The sequence below is a fragment of the Salmo salar genome, chromosome ssa18 (genome assembly GCF_905237065.1).
Source record: "Salmo salar chromosome ssa18, Ssal_v3.1, whole genome shotgun sequence".
NCBI lineage: Eukaryota > Metazoa > Chordata > Actinopteri > Salmoniformes > Salmonidae > Salmo > Salmo salar.
Window position 1 is genome coordinate 35,390,771 of NC_059459.1, and position 23,670 is coordinate 35,414,440.

Below are 23,670 nucleotides of genomic sequence, written 5' to 3' on the forward strand. Positions count from 1 at the left end.
CATATTAACACAACAACACTCACACAGCATATTAACACACAACACTCACACAGCATATTAACACAACACTCACACAGCATATTAACACAACACACACACACAGCATATTAACACAACAACACTCACACACCATATTAACACAACAACACTCACACACCATATTAACACACAACACTCACACAGCATATTAACACAACACTCACACAACATATTAACACAACAACACTCACACACCATATTAACACACAACACTCACACACCATATTAACACAACAACACTCACACACCATATTAACACAACAACACTCACACACCATATTAACACAACACTCACACACACTATATTAACACAACAACACTCACACACAGCATATTAACACAACAACACTCACACACAGCATATTAACACAACAACACTCACACACCATATTAACACAACACTCACACACCATATTAACACAACAACACTCACACACAGCATATTAACACAACAACACTCACACACAGCATATTAACACAACAACACTCACACACAGCATATTAACACAACACTCACACACCATATTAACACAACACTCACACACACCATATTAACACAACAACACTCACACACACTATTAACACAACAACACTCACACACACCATATTAACACACAACACTCACACACCATATTAACACAACAACACTCACACACACACACCATATTAACACACAACACTCACACACCATATTAACACACAGCAACACTCACACACCATATTAACACACAGCAACACTCACACACCATATTAACACAACAACACTCACACACCATATTAACACACAACACTCACACACCATATTAACACACAACACTCACACACCATATTAACACAACAACACTCACACAGCATATTAACACAACACTCACACACCATATTAACACAACAACACTCACACACCATATTAACACAACAACACTCACACAGCATATTAACACAACAACACTCACACAGCATATTAACACAACAACACTCACGCACCATATTAACACAACACTCACGCAGCATATTAACACAACAACACTCACACAGCATATTAACACAACAACACTCACACACCATATTAACACAACAACACTCACACACCATATTAACACAACAACACTCACACACCATATTAACACAACAACACTCACACAGCATATTAACACACAACACTCACACAGCATATTAACACAACACTCACACAGCATATTAACACAACAACACTCACACACCATATTAACACAACAACACTCACACAGCATATTAACAACAACACTCACACACCATATTAACACAACAACACTCACACACCATATTAACACACAACACTCACACAGCCTATTAACACAACACTCACACAACATATTAACACAACAACACTCACACACCATATTAACACACAACACTCACACAGCATATTAACACAACACTCACACAGCATATTAACACAACACTCACACACCATATTAACACAACAAAACACACACCATATTAACACAACAACACTCACACACCATATTAACACAACAACACTCACACACCATATTAACACAACAACACTCACACAGCATATTAACACAACACTCACACACCATATTAACACAACAACACTCACACAGCATATTAACACAACACTCACACAGCATATTAACACAACACTCACACACCATATTAACACAACAACACTCACACAGCATATTAACACAACACTCACACAGCATATTAACACAACACTCACACACCATATTAACACAACAACACTCACACACAGCATATTAACACAACAACACTCACACAGCATATTAACACAACACTCACACAACATATTAACACAACAACACTCACACACCATATTAACACAACAACACTCACACACCATATTAACACTCACACAGCATATTAACACAACACTCACACAGCATATTAACACAACACTCACACACCATATTAACACAGCAAAACACACACCATATTAACACAACAACACTCACACACCATATTAACACAACAACACTCACACACCATATTAACAAAACACACACACACACCATATTAACACAACACTCACACACCATATTAACAAAACACACTCACACACCATATTAACACAACAACACTCACACACCATATTAACACAACAACACTCACACACCATATTAACAAAACACACACACACACCATATTAACACAACACTCACACACCATATTAACAAAACACACTCACACACCATATTAACACAACAACACTCACACACCATATTAACACAACAACACTCACACACCATATTAACACAACAACACTCACACAGCATATTAACACAACAACACTCACACACCATATTAACACAACACTCACACAGCATATTAACACAACACTCACACAGCATATTAACACAACAACACTCACACACCATATTAACACAACAACACTCACACACCATATTAACACAACAACACTCACACACCATATTAACACAACACTCACACACCATATTAACACAACAACACTCACACACCATATTAACAAAACACACACACACCATATTAACACAACACTCACACAACATATTAACACAACAACACTCACACAGCATATTAACACAACACCACTCACACAGCATATTAACACAACAACACTCACACACCATATTAACACAACAAAACTCACACACCATATTAACACAACACTGACACACCATATTAACACAACAACACTCACACACCATATTAACAAAACACACACACACACCATATTAACACAACACTCACACAACATATTAACACAACAACACTCACACACCATATTAACACAACAACACTCACACACCATCTCTTGTACAGTTCTGATATGAAAAAGAAAACCTAATGCGCGCGCACACACACACACACACACACACACACACACACACACACACACACACACACACACACACACACACACACACACACACACACACACACACACACACACACACACACACTCTCTCTCCATGGTGCTGCTCCACAGATACAGTATTGAGCAGCTGCCATCTTAGTAACGACAGAAACGCCATTTACAGCCCTAACCAATCTGATCCTGCTGCTAGATACCAACAGACAGACAGACAGACAGACAGACAGACAGACAGACAGACAGACAGACAGACAGACAGACAGACAGACAGACAGACAGACAGACAGACAGACGAGACAGAGAGGGAATAGCCTAACCCATTATTAACCACAGCTATATTTCCATCATATTTGTCCTCTGTGATTTGTTGTTAATCTCTGTATTCCACAGTGTTAAGGGATGGTGATGGAGACAAGCCCCACCCTGATCACTGAGCCATGAGCAGAACAAGCAGCAGAAGCTAATGAGCTACATCTCTCTAGTTCCAGGGAAATGGTTTGTTTGTACCCATTGTTACAGGAGGACAATAGGGAGGAATTGCAAATGACAGCCATCCCCACTCACCGCCCGACTGCCACCTCTGCTAATAATGGTGTGTGAGCGTGTGTGTGTGAGAGAGAGAGTGTGAGAATAAGTAGGTGTGTGAGAGAGAGAAAGAAAGAAAGACAAAGAGAACGAGCGAGAAAGCAAGACAGAAAGCAAGACAGAGAGAGAGAGAGAGAGAGAGAGAGAGAGAGAGAGAGAGAGAGAGCAGAGAGACAGAGAGACAGAGAGAGAGAGAGAGAGAGAGAGAGAGAGAGAGAGAGAGAGAGAGAGAGACAGAGACAGAGACAGAGACAGAGAGAGAGAAATATTTTTAGATTTTAAAAATACCTTTTTGGCCCAATGGTTCCATTATTAAGAGGAGAAACATTAGTTCATTGTAAAAGACATTGTAAAACCAAGTTAGAACTAAGCCCCCGTCCTCGTCCAGGGTAGATAGAACCCCTGACACCTCACACCACTACCAAGTCCCCCAGACGGTTCACCAGCCCCACACCACTACCAAGTCCCCCAGACGGTTCACCAGCCCCACACCACTACCAAGTCCCCCAGACGGTTCACCAGCCCCACACCACTACCAAGTCCCCCAGACGGTTCACCAGCCCCACACCACTACCAAGTCCCCCAGACGGTTCACCAGCCCCACACCACTACCAAGTCCCCCAGACGGTTCACCAGCCCCACACCAAAACCAAGTCCCCCAGACGGTTCACCAGCCCCACACACTACACATGGTCCCCAGACGGTTCACCAGCCCCCCCCATATACACATGGTCCCCAGACGGTTCACCAGCCCCCCCATATACACATGGTCCAGACGGTTCACCAGCCCCCCCCCCCATATACACATGGTCCAGACGGTTCACCAGCCCCCCCCCATATAAACATGGTCCAGACGGTTCACCAGCTGAATAAAGGTGAACCCTGGGAATATCAGCAGTGTTCTTCAGGCTGTACTACTGCTATATGATATGATATCTCCGGGTTCTGCCCTGACGGATATGGATACAGCTATGGGTTGTAGGGAGGAGGATTCAGAGAACACCTACTACAGCTCTGAACGTCACTGCACTCCAGATAAAACTGATGTATTGTCCCTAGCCATTTTGGAGACGGAGGAGAGGAGATGAGAAATTGTGTTTGTGCCTTTCTGTCTATCCAGAGGCTAGGATTAACACTATAGAAAATGCATCTAGCCAGCTCAGCGACAGCCAGCTACGGGGGCAGTGATTAGAAAATAGAAAAGGGAAGGATAGAAGGGAGAACTGGGGAGAGATTGGGGATGGAAGGATAGAAGGAGAACTGGGAGAGATTGGGGATGGAAGGATAGAAGGGAGAACTGGGGAGATTGAGGATAGAAGGATAGAAGGGAGAACTGGGAGAGATTGGGGATGGAAGGATAGAAGGGAGAACTGGGAGAGATTGGGGATAGAAGGATAGAAGGGAGAACTGGGAGAGATTGGGGATGGAAGGATAGAAGGGAGAACTGGGAGAGATTGGGGATAGAAGGATAGAAGGGAGAACTGGGAGAGATTGGGGATGGGAGGATAGAAGGGAGAACTGGGAGAGATTGGGGATGGAAGGATAGAAGGGAGAACTGGGGAAGATTGAGGATGGAAGGATAGAAGGGAGAACTGGGAGAGATTGGGGATGGAAGGATAGAAGGGAGAACTGGGAGAGATTGGGGATGGAAGGATAGAAAGCAGAACTGGGAGAGATTGGGGATGGAAGGATAGAAGGGAGAACTGGGAGAGATTGAGGATGGAAGGATAGAAGGAGAACTGGGGAAGATTGAGGATGGAAGGATAGAAGGGAGAACTGGGAGAGATTGGGGATGGAAGGATAGAAGGGAGAACTGGGAGAGATTGGGGATGGAAGGATAGAAGGGAGAACTGGGGAGATATTGGGGATGGAAGGATAGAAGGTGTAGTTTATACTAGTGTTGGTCCTGTCTTATCTAACTAGTCAGATGTCCTATATAGGTGTAGTCTATACTAGAGTGTTGGTCCTGTCTTATCTAACTAGCCAGATGTCCTATATAGGTGTAGTCTATACTATTGTTGGTCCTGTCTTATCTAACTAGCCAGATGTCCTATATAGGTGTAGTCTATACTAGAGTGTTGGTCCTGTCTTATCTAACTAGTCAGATGTCCTATATAGGTGTAGTCTATACTAGTGTTGGTCCTGTCTTATCTAACTAGCCAGATGTCCTATATAGGTGTAGTCTATACTATTGTTGGTCCTGTCTTATCTAACTAGCCAGATGTCCTATATAGGTGTAGTCTATACTAGAGTGTTGGTCCTGTCTTATCTAACTAGTCAGATGTCCTATATAGGTGTAGTCTATACTAGTGTTGGTCCTGTCTTATCTAACTAGCCAGATGTCCTATATAGGTGTAGTCTATACTAGTGTTGGTCCTGTCTTATCTAACTAGCCAGATGTCCTATATAGGTGTAGTCTATACTAGAGTGTTGGTCCTGTCTTATCTAACTAGCCAGATGTCCTATATAGGTGTAGTCTATACTAGAGTGTTGGTCCTGTCTTATCTAACTAGCCAGATGTCCTATATAGGTGTAGTCTATACTAGAGTGTTGGTCCTGTCTTATCTAACTAGTCAGATGTCCTATATAGGTGTAGTCTATACTAGAGTGTTGGTCCTGTCTTATCTAACTAGTCAGATGTCCTATATAGGTGTAGTCTATACTAGTGTTGGTCCTGTCTTATCTAACTAGCCAGATGTCCTATATAGGTGTAGTCTATACTATTGTTGGTCCTGTCTTATCTAACTAGCCAGATGTCCTATATAGGTGTAGTCTATACTAGAGTGTTGGTCCTGTCTTATCTAACTAGCCAGATGTCCTATATAGGTGTAGTCTATACTAGTGTTGGTCCTGTCTTATCTAACTAGCCAGATGTCCTATATAGGTGTAGTCTATACTAGAGTGTTGGTCCTGTCTTATCTAACTAGCCAGATGTCCTATATAGGTGTAGTCTATACTAGAGTGTTGGTCCTGTCTTATCTAACTAGTCAGATGTCCTATATAGGTGTAGTCTACACTAGAGTGTTGGTCCTGTCTTATCTAACTAGCCAGATGTCCTATATAGGTGTAGTCTATACTAGTGTTGGTCCTGTCTTATCTAACTAGTCAGATGTCCTATATAGGTGTAGTCTATACTAGAGTGTTGGTCCTGTCTTATCTAACTAGTCAGATGTCCTATATAGGTTTAGTCTATACTAGAGTGTTGGTCCTGTCTTATCTAACTAGTCAGATGTCCTATATAGGTGTAGTCTATACTAGAGTGTTGGTCCTGTCTTATCTAACGAGTCAGATGTCCTATATAGGTGTAGTCTATACTAGAGTGTTGGTCCTGTCTTATCTAACTAGTCAGATGTCCTATATAGGTGTAGTCTATACTAGAGTGTTGGTCCTGTCTTATCTAACTAGTCAGATGTCCTATATAGGTGTAGTCTATACTAGAGTGTTGGTCCTGTCTTATCTAACTAGCCAGATGTCCTATATACACTACCGGTCAAAAGTTTTAGAACACCTACTCATTCAAGGGTTTTTCTTTATTTTTACTATTTTCTACATTGTAGAATAATAGTGAAGACATCAAAGCTATGAAATAACACATATGGAATCATTTAGTAAACCAAAAAAAAGTGTTAAACAAATCAAAATATATTTGAGATTCTTCAAATAGCCACACAGTCCTCTGATCACAGGGGCGGAGAGAGAGAAGGGAGAACTGGGAGAGATTGGGGATGGAAGGATAGAAGGGAGAACTGGGAGAGATTGGGAATAGAAGGATAGAAGGGAGAACTGGGAGAGATTGGGGATGGAAGGATAGAAGGGAGAACTGGGAGAGATTGGGAATAGAAGGATAGAAGGGAGAACTGGGAGAGATTGGGGATGGAAGGATAGAAGGGAGAACTGGGAGAGATTGGGGATGGAAGGATAGAAGGGAGAACTGGGGAGATATTGGGGATGGAAGGATAGAAGGTGTAGTTTATACTAGTGTTGGTCCTGTCTTATCTAACTAGTCAGATGTCCTATATAGGTGTAGTCTATACTAGAGTGTTGGTCCTGTCTTATCTAACTAGCCAGATGTCCTATATAGGTGTAGTCTATACTATTGTTGGTCCTGTCTTATCTAACTAGCCAGATGTCCTATATAGGTGTAGTCTATACTAGAGTGTTGGTCCTGTCTTATCTAACTAGTCAGATGTCCTATATAGGTGTAGTCTATACTAGTGTTGGTCCTGTCTTATCTAACTAGCCAGATGTCCTATATAGGTGTAGTCTATACTATTGTTGGTCCTGTCTTATCTAACTAGCCAGATGTCCTATATAGGTGTAGTCTATACTAGAGTGTTGGTCCTGTCTTATCTAACTAGTCAGATGTCCTATATAGGTGTAGTCTATACTAGTGTTGGTCCTGTCTTATCTAACTAGCCAGATGTCCTATATAGGTGTAGTCTATACTAGAGTGTTGGTCCTGTCTTACCTAACTAGCCAGATGTCCTATATAGGTGTAGTCTATACTAGAGTGTTGGTCCTGTCTTATCTAACTAGTCAGATGTCCTATATAGGTGTAGTCTATACTAGTGTTGGTCCTGTCTTATCTAACTAGCCAGATGTCCTATATAGGTGTAGTCTATACTAGAGTGTTGGTCCTGTCTTATCTAACTAGCCAGATGTCCTATATAGGTGTAGTCTATACTAGAGTGTTGGTCCTGTCTTATCTAACTAGTCAGATGTCCTATATAGGTGTAGTCTATACTAGAGTGTTGGTCCTGTCTTATCTAACTAGTCAGATGTCCTATATAGGTGTAGTCTATACTAGAGTGTTGGTCCTGTCTTATCTAACTAGTCAGATGTCCTATATAGGTGTAGTCTATACTAGTGTTGGTCCTGTCTTATCTAACTAGCCAGATGTCCTATATAGGTGTAGTCTATACTATTGTTGGTCCTGTCTTATCTAACTAGCCAGATGTCCTATATAGGTGTAGTCTATACTAGAGTGTTGGTCCTGTCTTATCTAACTAGTCAGATGTCCTATATAGGTGTAGTCTATACTAGTGTTGGTCCTGTCTTATCTAACTAGCCAGATGTCCTATATAGGTGTAGTCTATACTAGAGTGTTGGTCCTGTCTTATCTAACTAGCCAGATGTCCTATATAGGTGTAGTCTATACTAGAGTGTTGGTCCTGTCTTATCTAACTAGTCAGATGTCCTATATAGGTGTAGTCTACACTAGAGTGTTGGTCCTGTCTTATCTAACTAGCCAGATGTCCTATATAGGTGTAGTCTATACTAGAGTGTTGGTCCTGTTTTATCTAACTAGCCAGATGTCCTATATAGGTGTAGTCTATACTAGAGTGTTGGTCCTGTCTTATCTAACTAGTCAGATGTCCTATATAGGTGTAGTCTACACTAGAGTGTTGGTCCTGTCTTATCTAACTAGCCAGATGTCCTATATAGGTGTAGTCTATACTAGTGTTGGTCCTGTCTTATCTAACTAGTCAGATGTCCTATATAGGTGTAGTCTATACTAGAGTGTTGGTCCTGTCTTATCTAACTAGTCAGATGTCCTATATAGGTTTAGTCTATACTAGAGTGTTGGTCCTGTCTTATCTAACTAGTCAGATGTCCTATATAGGTGTAGTCTATACTAGAGTGTTGGTCCTGTCTTATCTAACTAGTCAGATGTCCTATATAGGTGTAGTCTATACTAGAGTGTTGGTCCTGTCTTATCTAACGAGTCAGATGTCCTATATAGGTGTAGTCTATACTAGAGTGTTGGTCCTGTCTTATCTAACTAGTCAGATGTCCTATATAGGTGTAGTCTATACTAGAGTGTTGGTCCTGTCTTATCTAACTAGTCAGATGTCCTATATAGGTGTAGTCTATACTAGAGTGTTGGTCCTGTCTTATCTAACTAGCCAGATGTCCTATATACACTACCGGTCAAAAGTTTTAGAACACCTACTCATTCAAGGGTTTTTCTTTATTTTTACTATTTTCTACATTGTAGAATAATAGTGAAGACATCAAAACTATGAAATAACACATATGGAATCATTTAGTAAACCAAAAAAAAGTGTTAAACAAATCAAAATATATTTGAGATTCTTCAAATAGCCACACAGTCCTCTGATCACAGGGGCGGAGAGAGAGATCACCATGAAGGGAAAAAAGGAGACAGAGATGGAGAGCAGGGGGTTCTGGGAGGAAGAAAAGAAGAAGACTTCTCTTTTCAAAATGGAACAGAGAAGAGAAGGAACAATCATGTGTTTAGATGTCTCCTTTCACTGGTGGAACCTAGCAGCCACGGGGAGAGAGGGGCTGAACGGATGAGTGCAAGGCTGAGACAGAGGTCTCCTCTGTGGGCTTGGCGTCAGGGCAGGGGCCCCTCTCTGGCTCTCTGCTCTGGAGGTTTTGGGGGGCTTGTGAAGCTGGCTGCTCTTTTCTGGCCAAGACAGGAGAGAGAGGGTACGCACGGCTGACCACGGAAAGAACCCTGGCAGGCTTGGCCAGGGTTAGCATACACACACACAAAATACAGTTGTAGTGCTGAAGACACACACGCACACAAACACAGCTTGACAAGACCCAGGAGAAATGCACTCACTCACTCACTCACACACACACACACACACGCACCCCCCCAGGTGGTGCCAGGGTCCTAGATAGCCAGCCAGTCTGGCAGCCACTCATGCAGGAAGATACATTTGTCACGACAGACTCAAGAGGTGCTCTAGGTCTCTATCGACAGGCAGAAAGGCAGGCAGGCAGGCAGGCAGGCCACAGAGTATAAGTGCAGGCTTTTGTCCTAACCCAACACTAAAAGGACATTTGTTTGAACTCTTGAATATGGACCCATCTAGGTTCTCTCTCTCTCTCTCTCCTCCATCAAATCAATCCTTCATCTGTTCTCGCTCTCAATCCTCCTCTCCCCTTTAACCTGAAACCAACCAGACTGTGATCTCTCCCCCCTTCTTCTTCTTCTCTCCCCATATAATGACAGAACGGCACCTTTCCTGTCCCCATTCACAATTCTTATTTTTACTGTTTCCTCTCTCTTTCTTTCTCTCTCTCCCTCAAATCCAATTACCATCGTTGAGTAGTAGCGAGTGAGGTAAAGCTTACTGAGGAGCGTATTGTCACAGGCGGTGTGTGTGTGTGTGTTTCAGTCAGTGTGTATGGTCAGGGCCTGGTAAAAAAAAAATCATAATTTGCAGAAAGAAGAGGGAGAGAGAAGAGTGAGAAAGAGGGGGAGAGAGAGGGGGAGAGAGAGACAGAGTGAGAGAGAGAGAGAGGGGGAGAGAGAGGGAGAGAAGAGAGAGAGAGAAGAGTGAGAGAGAAGAGTGAGAGAGAGGGAGAGGGGGAGAGAGAGGGAGAGAAGAGAGAGAGAGAGAGAGAGAGAGAGAGAGAGAGGGGAGAGAGAGGGGAGAGAGAGGGGAGAGAGAGGGGAGAGAGAGGGGGAGAGAGAGGGGAGAGAGAGGGGGAGAGAGAGGGGGAGAGAGAGGGGGAGAGAGAGGGGGAGAGAGTGAGAGAGAAGAGTGAGAGAGAAGAGTGAGAGAGAGAGAGAGAGAGAGAGAGAGAGAGAGAGAGAGAGAGAGAGAGAGAGAGAGAGAGAGAGAGAGAGAGAGAGAGAGTGAGAGAGACGGACAACATGGGCGTTGGTCCAGCCACCGTTCAAACCACCAAGCCGACAAGATGAAAAATCTGTCGATGTGCCCTTGAGCAAGGAACTTAACCGTCATTGCTCCTGTGCAGAACCTGGACGTGACACCAGTCTCTGACTGTGTCTCAGGGAAAGTTGGGATATGAAAAAAACACACACTGGTACATGTGAAATAGGACAACTATAAACACCCTCCTAATTATTATTAATGAAGAGAGGGAGAGAGAGAGAGAGAGAGAGAGAGAGGGGGAGAGAGGGAGAGAGGGAGAGAGAGAGAAGGAGAGGGAGAGTAGGACCAGGAAGAGGAGCAGAGGGAAAAGGAGACCGAGAGAGAGAGGGAGAGAGAGGAGAGAGATGGAGGGGGAGAGAACCCCCTGCTTATCGGCCGGCGCCAGACAGAGTGCGCGGATCAATGAACGCGCAGAGCCCCAACGATCAATGCATTTGATAAGGAATTAAAGGAGAACCACTGTACATGGCTGTCAAAGGGTCCTACATGGACGTAATTATGATTTGGCGGGTGCGTGCCGATGATAGGGGCGTGTGTGTGATGGGGTGCAGGGGTGGCTGGGGGGAGAGAGGAGAGAGAAGCGCTCAAGGGTGGTTGGGGGTGGTAGGGGTGGGGGGGGTCGTCTGAGAGGAGAGGAGATGCACTGTAGAACACACACATATACAGCTATAGGAGAGGGAAGGAGGCAGAATATACAGCTATAGGAGAGGGAAGGAGGCAGAATATACAGCTATAGGAGAGGGAAGGAGGCAGAATATACAGCTATAGGAGAGGGAAGGAGGCAGAATATACAGCTATAGGAGAGGGAAGGAGGCAGAATATACAGCTATAGGAGAGGGAAGGAGGCAGAATATACAGCTATAGGAGAGGGAAGGAGGCAGAAGGAGAGAAATGGTCCCAGTGTGTGTGTTTATCCAAGGTGAACACACACACACCGTGACGTCATGAGAGAGAACACAGTTGAACAAGTAAAACTGGTCGGAGCACAGAGGCACCAGCGACGGTTACACACACATTGTGACAGAGTGTATGATGGGAAGAGGTTGTCCTTTAAGAGACAGGATAATTGAGAAAACACGAGCTGAACCCTGAGAGAAGGAAGCAGGAAAAAACACCAAACCAACACCCTTATGGCCTCTGTGTGTCTGTGTGTGTCTGTACATGTGTGTCTCTGTGTGTGTGTCTCTGTGTGTCTGTGTGTGTCTGTACATGTGTGTCTCTGTGTGTGTGTCTGTGTGTGTCTGTACATGTGTGTCTCTGTGTGTCTGTGTGTGTCTGTACATGTGTGTCTCTGTGTGTGTGTCTCTGTGTGTCTGTGTGTGTCTGTACATGTGTGTCTCTGTGTGTGTGTCTGTGTGTGTCTGTACATGTGTGTCTCTGTGTGTCTGTGTGTGTCTGTACATGTGTGTCTCTGTGTGTGTGTCTGTGTGTGTCTGTACATGTGTGTCTCTGTGTGTGTGTCTCTGTGTGTGTGTGTATGTACATGTGTGTCTCTGTGTGTGTGTATGTGTATGTGTATGTACATGTGTGTCTCTGTGTGTGTGTCTGTGTGTATGTGTATGTACATGTGTGTCTCTGTGTGTGTGTGTCTGTGTGTGTGTGTATGTACATGTGTGTCTCTGTGTATGTACATGTGTGTCTCTGTGTGTGTGTCTCTGTGTGTGTGTGTGTATGTACATGTGTGTCTCTGTGTGTGTGTGTCTGTGTGTGTGTGTGTATGTACATGTGTGTCTGTGTGTATGTACATGTGTGTGTGTGTGTCTGTACATGTGTGTCTCTGTGTGTATGTACATGTGTGTCTGTGTGTATGTACATGTGTGTCTGTGTGTATGTACATGTGTGTCTCTGTGTGTATGTACATGTGTGTCTGTGTGTATGTACATGTGTGTCTGTGTGTATGTACGTGTGTCTGTGTGTATGTACATGTGTGTCTGTGTGTATGTACGTGTGTGTCTGTGTGTATGTACGTGTGTGTCTGTGTGTACGTGCGTGTGTCTGTGTGTGTGTCTCTGTGTGTCTGTGTGTATGTACATGTGTGTCTGTGTGTATGTACATGTGTGTCTGTGTGTATGTACATGTGTGTCTCTGTGTGTATGTACATGTGTGTCTCGTGTGTATGTACATGTGTGTCTGTGTGTATGTACATGTGTGTCTGTGTGTATGTACGTGTGTGTCTGTGTGTATGTACGTGTGTCTGTGTGTGTGTGTGTCTCTGTGTGTATGTACATGTGTGTCTGTGTGTATGTACGTGTGTGTCTGTGTGTATGTACGTGTGTGTCTGTGTGTACGTGCGTGTGTCTGTGTGTGTGTCTCTGTGTGCGTGTGTGTCTCTGTGTGTATGTACATGTGTGTCTGTACATGTATGTCTCTGTGTGTATGTACATGTGTGTCTGTGTGTCTGTACATGTGTGTCTCTGTGTGTATGTACATGTGTGTCTGTGTGTATGTGTCTGTGTATATATGTGTATATATATGTGTGTTTGTGTGTGTGTGTACATGTGTGTGTCTGTGTGTGTGTGTATATTTAGTTTCATTAGGGGCAGATTCATCAACTCCCGGTGAACCATTTAGTTTCATTAGGAGCTGATTCATCAACTCCCGGTGAACCATTTAGTTTCATTAGGAGCTGATTCATCAACTCCCGGTGAACCATTTAGTTTCATTAGGAGCTGATTCATCAACTCCCGGTGAACCATTTAGTTTCATTAGGAGCTGATTCATCAACTCCCGGTGAACCATTTAGTTTCATTAGGAGCTGATTCATCAACTCCCGGTGAACCATTTAGTTTCATTAGGAGCTGATTCATCAACTCCCGGTGAACCATTTTGTTTCATTAGGAGCTGATTCATCAGAGAGAAGAAGAGAAAAAAGGGACGGAGTGACATAAAGGGAGATCTGCTGAAAAACTATTACTGCTGTGAGAAAGATGAAAGGAGGAGAGGAGGGGGAGAAAGGGGAGGAGAGGAGGGGGAGAAAGGGGAGGAGAGGAGGGGGAGAAAGGGGAGGAGAGGAGGGGGAGAAAGAGGAGGAGAGGAGGGAGAGAAAGAGGAGGAGACGATGGGGAGAAAGGGGAGGAGAGGAGGGGGAGAAAGGGGAGGAGAGGAGGGGGAGAAAGAGGAGGAGAGGAGGGAGAGAAAGAGGAGGAGACGATGGGGAGAAAGGGGAGGAGAGGAGGGGGAGAAAGGGGAGGCGAGGAGGGGGAGAAAGGGGAGGAGAGGAGGGGGAGAAAGAGGAGGAGAGGAGGGAGAGAAAGAGGAGGAGACGATGGGGAGAAAGGGGAGGAGAGGAGGGGGAGAAAGGGGAGGCGAGGAGGGGGAGAAAGGGGAGGAGAGGAGGGGGAGAAAGGGGAGGAGAGGAGGGGGAGAAAGGGGAGGAGAGGAGGGGGAGAAAGGGGAGGAGAGGAGGGGGAGAAAGAGGAGGAGAGGAGGGAGAGAAAGAGGAGGAGACGATGGGGAGAAAGGGGAGGAGAGGAGGGGGAGAAAGGGGAGGAGAGGAGGGGGAGAAAGAGGAGGAGAGGAGGGAGAGAAAGAGGAGGAGACGATGGGGAGAAAGGGGAGGAGAGGAGGGGGAGAAAGGGGAGGCGAGGAGGGGGAGAAAGGGGAGGAGAGGAGGGGGAGAAAGAGGAGGAGAGGAGGGAGAGAAAGAGGAGGAGACGATGGGGAGAAAGGGGAGGAGAGGAGGGGGAGAAAGGGGAGGCGAGGAGGGGGAGAAAGGGGAGGAGAGGAGGGGGAGAAAGGGGAGGAGAGGAGGGGGAGAAAGAGGAGGAGAGGAGGGGGAGAAAGGGGAGGAGAGGAGGGGGAGAAGAGGGGAAAAAGAGAAGGAGATGCAGAGGGGAGTTAGGATAGTTGAAAAGGAAAAGGGTGAGAGGCGATATTAGCATTTTCAAACAGACCTTTTTCTGTTTGTTGAAAAGAAAGCAGTGGGCTTTTTGAAGAGAGGAGAGGAGAGGGGAGGGAGGGGAGGAGAGGTGAGGAGAGGGGAGGAGAGTTGAGTACAGGGGGCATTTGGAGTTCAAAGGTTTCTCTTCCCCCTCCTCTGCTCTCCTTTCTCCCTCGTTTATCTGACAGCGAGGGTCACGGCAGACTCCAAGAAGTCACCTCTACGCCTCAGAGAGAGAGAGCTGGTCGGTGAAAATCAAACAGAGTCCAATTAAAGGAATCAGAACGAGCCAGTGAGCACGAGGACCAACCAACACACACACACACACACACACACACACACACACACACACACACACACACACACACACACACACACACACACACACACACACACACACATGGTATAGACAGACATCTTGACGTACAAATAAGATGCACAAACACACATACACATTTAAATAAATACACTTGCATACATATAGACAGACACCCTACCATAGAAATAGGATTCACACTCACACACCTCTCACACCCAGACCCAGACATAGTATGCATCCTCATAATTACCATGGCCAGGACTGTGTGAAATTACTGCTCCCATCTGCTAATGGAGGAAGAGACCTGGAGCGAACAGTCACACACACACCTATTTACATGTTAAGAGAATATGTACTATCTACATGTGGAAAAATAGATCATTTTAAGCGAGAGAGCGAGGAGGAGATAGAGAGAGAGAGGAGGAGAGAGAGAGAGAGCGAGGAGGAGAGAGAGAGCGAAGAGAGAGAGAGCGAGAGCGAGGAGGAGATAGAGAGAGAGAGAGCGAGGAGAGAGAGAGAGGAGGAGAGAGAGAGAGTGAAGAGAGAGAGCGAGGAGAGAGAGTGAGGAGGAGAGAGAGAGCGAAGAGAGAGAGAGCGAGGAGAGAGAGAGAGAGAGAGAGAGAGCGAAGAGAGAGAGAGCGAAGAGAGAGCGAGGAGGAGAGAGAGAGAGAGAGTGAGGAGGAGATCGAGAGAGAGAGCGAAGAGAGAGAGAGCGAAGAGAGAGCGAGCGAGGAGGAGAGAGAGAGCGAGGAGAGAGAGCAAGAGAGGAGGAGAGAGCGAGAGAGAGAATCCAGACAGGCTCTTACTCTCTCCATGCAGATGAAAGAGAGGAAGAGGGGAGTAAGGGAGAAGTGGAGGGGGAGGTGTGGAGGAGTGGAGGGGAGGAGGGAGGAGAAAAGGGGGAGGAGAGGAGGGGAGGAGGAGAGGGAGTAGGGGAAAAAGAGGGGGAACACTTATTTTTTCTGATTGTTCATTAATTACTAATTTGCCTGCAGGGGGGGGGGGCAAGACATTACAAGAGATCTGGACTAAATGGCCTAATAGATGTTGAAGCCCACCAAGGAGGAGGTAAGGAGATGGAGGGAGAGGGAGACAACGCAAAAACAATTAGTATTACTGCTCAATGGGACAGAAAATAGAAAGAGAGAGAGAGAGAGACTAGCCATTTGTACATCGTTACAACACTGTATATATACATAATATGAAATTTGTAATGTCTTTATTCTTTTCGAACTTCTGTGAGTGTAATGTTTACTGTTCATTTGTATTGTTTATTTCACTTTTGTATATTATCTACTTCACTTGCTTTGGCAATGTTAACATATGTTTCCCATGCCAATAAAACACCTTGAATTGAATTGACAGCGAGAGCGAGAGACAGAGAGAAAGAGAGATAGGAGTGAGTGAAAATAGCAAAGTAGAAAGTAGGACAAAAGTGAGAAAGAAAGAGAGGGATAAAGACAGAGGGCGAAGACAGTATGAGAAAAAGAGAGGGAGTGAGTGAGAAAGAGAAGTGAACTGGTGACCTCAGTTCAAAGAGAGTGGCAGCATGGGCCACTATTAGAGAGGTAGGGGAGAGCAGAGGGCAACACACACACATCTATGGGGAGGGTTTAGAGGGGGGTCCAGGGACAAACCAGCGACCCCAGACAAAGGTCTGCTTCACTGGGGTGGAGAGAGACACAGCTACCTCCTCTCTGGATCATCACAGTTAGCTTAGCACGATCCGCTAACTATCATACAACATCCATAGGTTACTGTTAGCATTCAATAAACCCTACAACTGGGTAGGATTCACCAGACACCAAACGGGCCAAAACCGGGTGGGACCTACCTGAATTTGCCCAATAATGTTTTGCTACGGTGTGCACTAATGAATTAATAGGACCCAGCTTCCAGCACCAATGAGCAAAAACCTTCAATTCATATCCTACCATTACTACACGACAAATATGCTAATTCTGAACATGATAGTACAATGTTGTGTTTTTCTGCAACACCATTTTTGGGACTCGGGAGGACTTGACACGTAGAAGCCTAAACCTTAACAGATCTGTAGCTCCACTCGTCTCCACACTAGGACTAACAGATCTGTAGCTCCACTCGTCCCCACACTAGAAGGACTAACAGATCTGTAGCTCCACTCGTCCTCACACTAGAAGGACTAACAGATCTGTAGCTCCACTCGTCTCCACACTAGAAGGACTAACAGATCTGTAGCTCCACTCGTCACCACACTAGAAGGACTAACAGATCTGTAGCTCCACTCATCTCCACACTAGAAGGACTAACAGATCTGTAGCTCCACTCGTCTCCACACTAGAAGGACTAACAGATCTGTAGCTCCACTCGTCTCCACACTAGGACTAACAGATCTGTAGCTCCACTCGTCTCCACACTAGAAGGACTAACAGATCTGTAGCTCCACTCGTCTCCACACTAGAAGGACTAACAGATCTGTAGCTCCATTCGTCTCCACACTAGGACTAACAGATCTGTAGCTCCACTCGTCTCCACACTAGAAGGACTAACAGATCTGTAGCTCCACTCGTCTCCACACTAGAAGGACTAACAGATCTGTAGCTCCACTCGTCTCCACACTAGAAGGACTAACAGATCTGTAGCTCCACTCGTCCTCACACTAGAAGGACTAACATATGTAGCTCCACTCGTCTCCACACTAGAAGGACTAGCAGATCTGTAGCTCCACTCGTCCCCACACTAGAAGGACTAACAGATCGGTAGCTCCACTCGTCTCCACACTAGAAGGACTAACAGATCTGTAGCTCCACTCGTCTCCACACTAGAAGGACTAACAGATCTGTAGCTCCACTCGTCTCCACACTAGAAGGACTAACAGATCTGTAGCTCCACTCGTCCTCACACTAGAATGACTAACAGATCTGTAGCTCCACTCGTCCTCACACTAGAAGGACTAGCAGATATGTAGCTCCACTCGTCTCCACACTAGAAGGACTAGCAGATCTGTAGCTCCACTCGTCACCACACTAGAAGGACTAACAGATCTGTAGCTCTGCTCGTCTCCACACTAGAATGACTAACAGATCTGTAGCTCCACTCGTCCCCACACTAGAAGGACTAACAGATCTGTAGCTCCACTCGTCTCCACACTAGAAGGACTAACAGATCTGTAGCTCCACTCGTCCCCACACTAGAAGGACTAACAGATCTGTAGCTCCACTCGTCCTCACACTAGAATGACTAACAGATCTGTAGCTCCACTCGTCTCCACACTAGAAGGACTAACAGATCTGTAGCTCCACTCGTCTCCACACTAGAAGGACTAACAGATCTGTAGCTCCACTCGTCTCCACACTAGAAGGACTAACAGATCTGTAGCTCCACTCGTCTCCACACTAGAAGGACTAACAGATCTGTAGCTCCACTCGTCTCCACACTAGAAGGACTAACAGATCTGTAGCTCCACTCGTCTCCACACTAGAAGGACTAACAGATCTGTAGCTCCACTCGTCTCCACACTAGAAGGACTAACAGATCTGTAGCTCCATTCGTCTCCACACTAGGACTAACAGATCTGTAGCTCCACTCGTCCTCACACTAGAAGGACTAACAGATCTGTAGCTCCACTCGTCCCCACACTAGAGCACCACCTAAAGCAACTAATTTCTCTCTCTCCCTCCCCCTCCATCCATCCCTCCCTTCCAAATTAGTGCCATTGCATCTCCACACCTAAAGCCCTCTACAAGCTTCACATGTGTCACGTCCTGACCAGTAATAGGGGTTATTTGTTATTGTAGTTTGGTCAGGACGTGGCAGGGGGTATTTGTTTTATGTGGTTCGGGGTGGTTGTGTGTTTAGTGGTGTGTTTGATTAATTATTCCGGGGTTTTGGCCACTGTTCTATGTTAATGTATTTCTATGTTTAGTCTAGTTCTTTGTATTTCTATGTTTAGTTTATTGGGGGTTGAACCCTCAATTGGAGGCAGGTGTTTTCTCGTTGCCTCTGATTGAGGGGTTCTATAAATAGGTATGTGTTTGTTTTAATATTTGTGGGAGATTGTGCTGTGTAGCTCTGTGCCTTACCGGCCTGTTATTTGTCGTTGTGTTTTTTTGTGTACGTATTTATTTTGGTTGACCTTCTTTGTCCGTTGAAATAAAAGAAGATGAGTGCATATTTCCCCGCTGCGTCTTGGTCCGCTTTACCCTACGACAACCGTGACAACATGTATAGATTTTAACGTGTGCATGTTCTGGGTGGTCTGATTTCTTGTTTTGGTGACATGATACGTCGCCGGTCCAGACTCCCAAATAGCAACAGTCACAAGGGGGCGACAGAGGTTTTCTTGTTGTCTTCTCATTTATGGTGAAAGCAAAAGAAGAGTATTTTGTCTTGTCTTCCCCTTCTAGCAAGTTGGCTAAACAGTGCTAGCTTTTAGCTTCCTACATCTCAATGTGAAATCATCCGATTTATATGCACATAGTATTATAATAGTAACCTAAAACATTTCCCCAATTTGATATCAAGCTTCAATGTATTTATTCACTCATCATTTTTAGTCAAGGAGAAAAACAAGAACACGGCTCTCTGTTTTGAGGTTTCAAAATATCCATGAATAACTTCTAAACCAAATAGCCATGAATAACTACACCTTCTATACCAAATAACCATGAATAACTACACCTCCTATACCAAATAACCATGAATAACTACACCTTCTATACCAAATAACCATGAATAACTACACCTCTTTACCAAATAACCATGAATAACTACACCTTCTATACCAAATAACCATAACTTCTATACCAAATAACCATGAATAACTACATCTTCTAAACCAAATAACCATGAATAACTACACCTTCTATACCAAATAACCATGAATAACTACACCTTCTATACCAAATAACCATGAATAACTACACCTTCTATACCAAATAACCATAACTTCTATACCAAATAACCATGAATAACTACATCTTCTAAACCAAATAACCATGAATAACTACACCTTCTATACCAAATAACCATAACTTCTATACCAAATAACCATGAATAACTACATCTTCTAAACCAAATAACCATGAATAACTACACCTTCTATACCAAATAACCATGAATAACTACACCTTCTATACCAAATAACCATGAATAACTACACCTTCTATACCAAATAACCATGAATAACTACACCTTCTATACCAAATAACCATGAATAACTACATCTTCTAAACCAAATAACCATGAATAACTACACCTTCTATACCAAATAACCATGAATAACTACACCTTCTATTCCAAATAACCATGAATAACTACACCTTCTATTCCAAATAACCATGAATAACTACATCTTCTAAACCAAATAACCATGAATAACTACACCTTCTATACCAAATAACCATGAATAACTACACCTTCTATACCAAATAACCATGAATAACTACACCTTCTAAACCAAATAACCATGAATAACTACACCTTCTATACCAAATAACCATGAATAACTACACCTTCTATACCAAATAACCATGAATAACTACACCGTCTATACCAAATAACCATAACTTCTATACCAAATAACCATGAATAACTACACCTTCTAAACCAAATAGCCTTTTGGGGATTCAATGACGTTTTGTTTATTGTTTAAACAGTTGCTGAGGTTATATGTGCTTATCAATGCCAAGCTAAACCGTTGATTAGCTTCCCAGTTGATTAGCTTCCCACATTGCCATGTGAAATAATCCGATTTCTAATGAAATAATACTGTATGTCCTGGCAGATATTCTTCTACAACCTTATCCTAGTACGATATGCCTCTTCAATGTATTCGCTCCCATATCAGCAAAAAATACAACGGCATCTCACAGCTGTTTTTACCCCTAGGCTGGAATCACTAGTTATTACTTCTAAACCAAATATATATTAGATTGTTTTTTTTGGGGGGGGGTGGGTCTAATAAGGCTACAATGTCGTTTGGTTTATTGTTTGAACACTCGGTGAGATTCTAATTTGCTTATCAATGGAAAATAGGCTGCTCTGATGCATAGCCTATAGCCTGTAGCCTATAGCCTATAGCCTATAGCCTGTAGCCTATAGCCTATAGCCTGTAGCCTGTAGCCTGTAGCCTGTAGCCTATAGCCTGTAGCCTATAGTTAGGATCAAGGTACCAAGCGAGCTTCATTGAACACAGAACACTGCCCCCACGGCAAGAAACAATATGACGCATTACAATTTTCATGTGGCACAACAAGGAGACGCTCCTTATGTGAAGAAAAATGACATCGCGACACTTCGCTATGCTCCGTAGGGCCCGTCTCCGTAGGGTCTGTCTCCGTAGGGCCCGTCTCCGTAGGGTCCGTCTCCGTAGGGCCCGTCTCCGTAGGGCCCGTCTCCGTAGGGTCCGTCTCCGTAGGGTCCGTCTCCGTAGGGCCCGTCTCCGTAGGGCCCGTCTCCGTAGGGCCCGTCTCCGTAGGGTCCGTCTCCGTAGGGCCCGTCTCCGTAGGGTCCGTCTCCGTAGGGCCCGTCTCCGTAGGGTCCGTCTCTATAGGTTCTGTCTCTATAGGGTCTAAATCAGCCTTAAAAGGTCCAATGCAGCCATTTTTATCTCAATATCAATTCATTTCCTGGTAATAATTAAGTACCTTACTGTGATTATTTTCAATTAAAACCGTCAAAAAGAAACAAAAATAGCTTCTTAGCAAAGAGCAATTTCTCAAGCAAGAATTTAGCTATGACTGTCTGGGAGTGGGAGGGGAGACTGAGAACTAGCTGTTATTGGCAGAGAGGTCTGGAAATCTCTCTCTTGTTGCTCAATGAACTCAAAACTCCTCCCACCAAAACAGGCTGACATTTCAGGTGATCTATTATCAGCATTATTTTCACAGTATTGTTCCAACCTCATAGTGTGGAAATATAAAACACAGGAGAATCACGTTTCTGACTGCAGTGGACCTTTAAAGGAGCTCATTTCTCCCTCTCCTCTTCCTTCACCTCCTCTCTCTCCTCTTCCTTCACCTCCTCTCTCTCCTCTCCTCTTCCTTCACCTCCTCCCTCTCCTCTCCTCTCCCTTCATCTCCTCCCTCTCCTCTTCCTTCACCTCCTCTCTCTCCTCTCCTCTCCCTTCATCTCCTCCCTCTCCTCTTCCTTCACCTCCTCTCTCTCCTCTCCCTTCATCTCCTCCCTCTCCTCTCCCTTCATCTCCTCCCTCTCCTCTTCCTTCACCTCCTCTCTCTCCTCTCCTCTCCCTTCATCTCCTCCCTCTCCTCTCCCTTCATCTCCTCCCTCTCCTCTTCCTTCACCTCCTCTCTCTCCTCTCCTCTCCCTTCATCTCCTCCCTCTCCTCTCCCTTCATCTCCTCCCTCTCCTCTCCCTCCTCCTCTCCTCTCCCTTCATCTCCTCCCTCTCCTCTCCCTTCATCTCCTCCCTCTCCTCTCCCTTCATCTCCTCCCTCTCCTCTCCCTTCACCTCCTCCCTCTCCTCCTCTCCCTTCACCTCCTCCCTCTCCTCCTCTCCCCTCACCTCCTCCCTCTCCTCCTCTCCCTACACCTCCTCCCTCTCCTCCTCTCCCTTCACCTCCTCCCTCTCCTCCTCTCCCTTCACCTCCTCCCTCTCCTCTCCTCTCCCTTCACTTCCTCCCTCTCCTCCTCCCTCGCCTCTCCCCTCTCCTCCTCTCCCTTCATCTCCTCCCTCTCCTCTCCCTTCACCTCCTCCCTCTCCTCCTCTCCCTTCACCTCCTCCCTCTCCTCCTCTCCCTTCACCTCCTCCCTCTCCTTCTTCCTCCCTCTCCTCTCCCTTCATCTCCTCCCTCTCCTCTCCCTTCTTCTCCTCCCTCTCCTCTCCCTTCTTCTCCTCCCTCTCCTGTCCCTTCTTCTCCTCCCTCTCCTCTCCCTTCATCTCCTCCCTCTCCTCTCCCTTCTTCTCCTCCCTCTCCCTTCATCTCCTCCCTCCTTCCCTTTCCCCTACATTAGTGGCATTGCGTCCGGACACCTAAAGGAACTAATTTCTCTCTCCTCCCTCCTTCCCTTGCCCCCACATTACTGCCATTACCCCAGCAGAATGAAACCTGTTTTAATTGAATTAATATATTCCGTATGCATGCTAAACCATAAAGTAGCTACGAGCACATGTATGTACGCACGCACACACACACACACACACACACACACACACACACACACACACACACACACACACACACACACACACACACACACACACACACACACACACACACACACACACACACACACACACACACACATACCCTAATCAAAACAAGGCATCAAGTAATCTCATCTGAATTGCTGACAACTATCAG

At 45.0% G+C, this 23,670-nt stretch overlaps 1 protein-coding gene across 1 annotated transcript in view; it reads right to left on the reverse strand.

Annotated features, from left to right (window-relative positions):
* LOC106577322 (EH domain-binding protein 1-like) overlaps positions 1-23,670 on the reverse strand; it is a 429,232-nt gene that overhangs the window by 112,268 nt on the left and 293,294 nt on the right. The gene's annotated exons all lie outside the window — the stretch shown is intronic.